The sequence below is a fragment of the Trichechus manatus genome, unplaced genomic scaffold (genome assembly GCF_000243295.1).
Source record: "Trichechus manatus latirostris isolate Lorelei unplaced genomic scaffold, TriManLat1.0 scaffold00037, whole genome shotgun sequence".
NCBI classification, from domain to species: Eukaryota; Metazoa; Chordata; class Mammalia; order Sirenia; family Trichechidae; genus Trichechus; species Trichechus manatus.
This window is the reverse complement of record NW_004443973.1, coordinates 6,695,200-6,702,354: the sequence shown is the minus strand read 5'-3', so window position 1 is coordinate 6,702,354 and position 7,155 is coordinate 6,695,200.

Sequence of the window (7,155 nt, the reverse complement as noted above, 5' to 3'; positions counted from 1 at the left end):
GGAAAAATCAGATAAAAGAATTTAAAAAAATGAAGAAACCGTAAGAATTATGTGGGACTCTATCAAGAGGAAGAACCTACAAGTGATAGGGAGTACCAGAATGGGAGAGATAACAGAAAATAGAGAAAATTGAAGATTTGTTGGCAGAAAACTTCCCTGATATCATGAAAGATGAGAAGATACTTATCCAAGAAGCTCATGGAAGCCAACATAAGGTAGATCCCAAAAGAAAGTCACCAAGACATATGATAATCAAACTTGCCAAAACCAAAGATAAAGAGACAATTTTAAGAGTGGCTAGGGAGAAAGGAAAAGTCATCTACAAAGGAGACTCAATAAGAATAAGCTCGGACTACTCAGCAGAAACGATGCAGGCAAGAAGGCAATGGGATGACATATATAAAGCCTTGAAGGAAAAAACTGCCAGCCAAGAATTATATATCCAGCAAAACTGTCTCTCAAATATGATGGTGAAATTAGGGCATTTTCAGATAAACAGAAGTTTATGGAATTTGAAAAAACCAAACCAAAATTACAAGAAATACTAAAGGGAGTCCTCTGGTTAGAAAATCAGTAACATCAGATAACAACCCAAGACTAGAACACAGGACAGAGCAACCAGATATCAAGATAGGGAAGTCACAAAAGGACATCAAAGCTAAAACACTGAAAATAGGGAAACAGATGTCAATAGGTAAAAGATGACAACATTAAAACAAAAAGAGGGACTTAAAAAATGTAGACATAGATTTTTCATATGGAGAGGAAGTCAAGGCGATATAAAGAAATAAAAGACTGGTATAAACTTAGAAAAATAGGGGTAAATACTAAAGTAGCCACAAAGGAAACTATCAATCCTACAAGTCAAAATAAAAAACTAGAAAAATATAAAGACTCAGCAAACACAAAAACAACAACAATGAAAAAGATGAAAAGAAAATACATAAAGAAAAACAACTCAGCACAGAAAATTAAGTGGAACAAAGAAACTGTGAACAACACAAAAAAAAAGACATCAAAATGACAGCACTAAACTCATACCTATCAATAATTACGCTGAATGTAAATGGATTAAATGCACCAATAAAGAGACAGAGTGGCAGATTGGATTAAAAAAAACACAAGCCATCTATATGCTGCCTACAAGAGACACACCTTAAACTTAAAGACAAAAACAAAACTAAAACTCAAAGGATGGAAAAAAATATATCAAGCAAACAACACTCAAGAAAGAGCAAGAGTGGCAATATTAATCTCTGACAAAGTAGACTTTGAAGTAAAATCCACCACAAAGGATAAAGAAGGGCACTATATAATGATTAAAGGGTCAATACACCAGGAGGACATAACCATAATACATATTTATGCACTCGATGACAGGGCTCCAAAATATGTAAAACAAACTCTAAGAGCATTGAAAAGAGAGATAGACAGCCCCACCATAATAGTAGGAGACTTCAACACACCACTTTCAGTGAAAGACAGAATATCCAGAAAGAAGCTCAATAAAGACATGGAGGATCTAAATGCCACAGTCAACCAACTTGATCTCATAGACATATACTGAACACTCCACCCAACAGCAGCCAAGTATCCTTTCTTTTCCAGCGCACATGGAACATTCTCCAGAATAGACCACATATTAGGCCATAAAGCAAGCCTTCATAAAATCCAAAGCATCAGAATATTAGCATCTTTTTTGACCATAAAGCCATAAAAGTAGAAATCAGTAACAGAAAAAGCAAGGAGGAAAAATGAAACACATGGAAACTGAACAACACCTTGCTCAAAAACTAAAGAGTTAAAGAAGAAATTAAGGACAGAATAAAGAAATTCACAGAATCAAATGAGAATGGAAACACATCCTACCAGAACCTTTGGGATACAGCAAAAGCAGTGCTCAGAGGTCAGTTTATAGCAATAAATGCACACATCCAAAAAGAAGAACAAGCCAATATCAAAACATTAACCGTACAACTCGAACAAGTAGAAAGAGTGCAGCAAAAGAAGCCCTCAGGCACCAGAAGAAAGGAAATAATAAGAATTAGAATAGAATTAAATGAAATAGAGAATAGAAAAACAATTGAAAGAGTTAACAAGACCAAAAGCTGGTTGTTTGAAAAGATCAACAAAATCGATAAACCATTGGCCACACTGACAAAAGAAAAACAGGAGAGGAAGCAAATTACCCAAATAAGAAATGAGATGGGTGATATCACAACAGATCCAACTGGAATTAAAAGAATCATAACAGAATACTATGAAAAATTATACTCTAACCAATTTGAAAATCTAGAGGAAATGGACAAATCTCTAGAAACTCACTACCTACCTAAACTAACACAAAGGTAGAACAACTAAATAAACCTTTAACAAAACAAGAGATTGAAAAGGTAAGTTAAAAACTACCAAACTTTCAGAGAAGAGTTATCACTACTACTACTATAAGTAGTTCAGAACATAGAAAAGGATGGAATACTCCCAAACTCATCCTATGATGCCAGCATAACCCTGATACCAAAACCAGGTAAAGATACCACACAAAAAAAAAAATTACAGACCAATATCCCTTATGAACATAGACGCAAAAATCTTCAACAGAATTCTAGCCAATAAAATTTAAAAACATATCAAAAAAAGTAATTCACCATGACCAAGTGGAATTCATACCAGGTATGCAGGGGTGGTTCAACATCAGAAAAATAATCAATGTAATCCATCACTTAAATAAAACAAAAGACAAGAACCACATGATCTTATCAACTGATGCAGAAAAGGCATTTGACAAAGTCCAACACCCATTCATGATAAAAACTCTCAGCAAATTAGGAATAGAAGGGAAATTCCTCAACATAATTAAGGGCGTTTATACAATGCCAACAGCCAACATGATCCTAAGTGGAGAGAGTCTGAAAGCATTCGCCTTGAGAACAGGAACCAGACAAGGATGCCCTTTATCACCACTCTTATTCAATACTGTGCTGGAGGTCGTAGCCAAAGCAGTTAGGCCAGAAAAAGAAATAACGGGCATCCAAATTGGTAAGAAAGAAGTAAAAGTATCTCTATTTGCAGATGATATGATCTTATGCACAGAAGACCCCAAAAAATCCACAGGAAAACTTCTGGAACTAATAGAAGATTTTAGCAAGGTATCAGGATACAAGCTAAACACACAAAAATCAGTTGGATTCCTCTACACCAACAAAGAAAACTTCCAAGAGGAAATCACCAAATCAATACCATTTACAATAGCCCCCAAGAAGATAAAATACTTAGGAATAAATCTAACCAGAGATGTAAAAGACCTATATAATGAAAACTACAAGACACTACTGCAAGAAACCAAAGACACCTGCATAAGTGGAAAAATATACCTTGCACAAGGATAGGAAGACTCAACATTGTGAAAATGTGAGTTCTACCCAAAGCAATCTACAGATACAATGCAGTCCCAATCCAAATTTCAATGGCATTTTTTAAGGAGATGGAGAAACAAATCACCAACTTCATATGGAAAGGGAAGAGGCCCCAGATAAGTATTACTGAAGAAGAACAAAGTGGGAGGCCTCACACGACCTGATTTTAGAACCTATTCTACTGCCATGGTTGTCAAAACAGCCTGGTACTGGTACAACAACAAATGTATAGACCAATGGAACTGAATTGAGAATCCAGATGTAAATTTATCCAGCTGTGAGCAGCTGATATTTGACAAAAGCCCGAAGTCTGTTAATTGGGGAAAAAACAATCTCTTTAACAAACAGTGCTGGCATAACTGGATATCCATCTGTAAAAAACTGAAACAAGACCCATACCTCACACCATGCACAAAAACTAACTCCAAATGGATCAAAGACTTAAATATAAAATCAAAAACAATAAAGAAAAAATAGGGACAATGCTAGGACCCCTAATATATGGCATAAACAGAATACAAACCATTACTAACAATGCACAAGCACCAGAAGAGAGACTAGATAACTGGGAGTGCCTAAAAATCAAACACTTATTCTCATCAAAAGACTTCACCAAAAGAGTAAAAAGACAACCTACAGACTGGGAAAAAAATGTTGGCTACGACCAATCTGATCAGCGTCTAATCTCTAAAATCTACAAGATACTGCAAAACCTCAACAACAAAAAGACAAATAACCCAATTAAAAAATGGGCAAAGTATATGAACAGGCACTTCACCAAAGAAGACATTCAGGCAGCTTCCAGACACAGGAGGAAATGCTCAGGATCATTAGCCATTAGAGAAATGCAAATCAAAACTACAAGGAGATACCATCTCACCCCAACAAGGCTAGCATTAATCCAAAAAACACAAAATAATAAATGTTAGGTTGTGGAGAGACTAGAACACTTATACACTTTTGGTGGGAATGTAAAATGGTACAACCACTTTGGAAATTGATTTGGCACTTCTCTAAAATGCTAGAAACAGAAGTACCATATGATCCAAGAATCCCACTCCTTGGAATATATCCTAGAAAAATAAGAGCCGTCACAGGAATGGACATATGCACTCCCATGTTCATTGTAGCACTGTTCTCGGTAGCAAAAAGATGGAAGCAACCTAGGTGCCCATCAACGGACAAATAGGTTAACAAATTATGGTATATTCACACAATGGAATACTACACAATGATAAAGAACAACGATGAATCTGTGAGACATAACATGGAGAAATCTGGAAGGCATTATGTTGAGTGAATTTAGTCAGTCGCAAATGGACAAATATTGTATAAGACCACTATTATAAGAAGTCAAGAAAAGGTTTAAACACAGAAGAAAACATTCTTTGATGGTAACGAGGGTGGGGAGGGAGGGAGAGGAGTATTCGCTAACTAGATAGTAGACAAGAATTATCTTAGGTGAAGGGAAGGACAACACACAATACAGGGGAAGTCAGCACCACTGGACTAAACCAAAGCTAAGAAGTTTCCTGAATAAAACAAACACTTCGAGGAACAGAGTAGCAGGCACAGAGGTTTGGGGACCATGGTTTCAGGGGGATATCTAGGTCAATTGGCATAACAAAGTTTATCAAGTGAGTGGCCATCTAAGATGCATCAATTTGTCCCAACCCACCTGGAGCAAAGGAGAATGAAGAACACCAGAGACACAAGGAAAATATTAGCCCAAGAGACAGAAAGGACCACATAAACCAGAGACTCCATCAGCCTGAGACTGGAACAACTAGATGGTGCCCAGCTACCACCGTCAGCTGCCCTGAAAGGGAACACAATAGAGAGTCCCTGATGGAGCAGGAGAAAAGTGGGGTGCAGAACTCAAATTCTAGTAAAAAGACCAGACTTAACGGTTTGACTGAGACTGGAGGAACCCCAAAAGACATGGCCCCCAGACTCTCTGTTAGCCCAAAACTAAAATCTTTCCTGAGGCCAACTCTTCAGACAAAGATTAGACTGGACTACGGGACATAAAATGACACTCATGAAGAGTGCTTCTTACCTCAAGTAGATACATGAGAATAAATGGGCAGCTCCTGTTGGGAGGCGAGATGAGAAGGCAGAGAGGGTCAGGAGTTGGTTGAATGGACATGGGAAATCCAGGCGGGAAAGGAGGAGTGTGTTGTCACAATATAGGGAGAGCAACTAGGGTCACATAAAAATGTGTGTATAAATTTTTGTATGAGAAACTAACTTGAATTGTAAACTTTCACTTAAAGCACAATAAAATATTTGTGTATGTATATATATGGTTCTAGCAAAATCTTGCAGTATTTTAACGTTATGTCTAACTCTACTTTGTGATACTCAAATGATCTACCCAATATCTGTAATATAAAACTGCCATTTCTTCAGATTTTTCACTCAAAAGTGCATTATGAATGTACTTATTTTATTAAGGATGTAACGTTTTAAAGTAGAATGAGGAGTTGAGAAGAGATTTTTGCAGGGAAGCTTTGATTTGAGACTCAGTAAGAATATTTTAACCAATTATTTGGCTATTTGTGAAGCCCATGGTCCTTCTGGATTTGCTTGCTAGCTAAACCTGGGGTACAAATAAACATGTTTTTGCTCAAAAAAAAAATATAGATATACTAAACAGTCGATAAGTATCTGGGAAGCCAGGAATACCCTCACCCTTCCCATTCCCCTCCCATGCTCTGGATCTTACTTGCTGGCTTTGTAGATTTGGATCATGAGTCTGCTGTTATCAGGCAGCAATCCTTCATTCTGGGGTGGATGCCTCCCTGGAGAGTTAGGGTAAGGAAGGTGACAAATGCTATGATTGACCATTATTCCTTTATTCAGTGGTAGGAGCAGTTGGGCTTTCCTGATGCATTACTAACCAGGAAATCCCAACTGCCCAACGCCAAGGGGTTAAAAACTGTTCTGAAAAGCTTTTTATGTTCTGAAAAGCTAAATTATACATGCATAACACAAACACATAGCACCTGGGTAAATAAACTGTGGCTGAATAAAGGTTGGGCTATTTGCAAAAAGGAATCTGGAAAACATTTGCTTCTGGATGGTTAACATTACTCACACTTTATGCTTTTTTTTCTTTTTAAAGAAAAAGTAGTTTGGTTTAGAGGAAATGGGAAAAAAAATCAGAATTGTAGCTGTTGAAAATAAGATTCCAGTTTCATTTACTTTATAAATCATAAAGGGACTGTGTAGATTTAGAGGGGCACAAAGCCACTACACAAAGAAACAGCAACACTTTTAGCAGAAAAGTTGTTAAAGAAAGAACATTCCCTGGAGATAGAAATGTGCTATGGAAGGCACTGAAGAGGTCATTAAACATTGTCTTCCAAACGTGGGATCAAAGCATCAATGGTAAATGGTACCAGCTCAGATAATTCCAAGTAGAAAATTCAACACCACACATTGGACTTCACAATGAGCTAAAATCTCCAATACATTTGATAGAATTTCAGCATCAAAATGGGTCATGCAACAGAGGAATTATGCTGAGCATACTTCATCTGGGTACCTATATGGCTAAGGGGTTCTTCCTTGAAGGGAGAAATATATATATATATAAAACCTCCTTATGGCAGGGATTCCTACCTGTCAGTGGATATATTAGTTTGAACCTTAGGTCAGAAATGTTCAAAATCAGCAATTTCATATGATTCCATGTAATACTTTTGATTTTTTTTTTCCTAAGCCAGGTCACGGG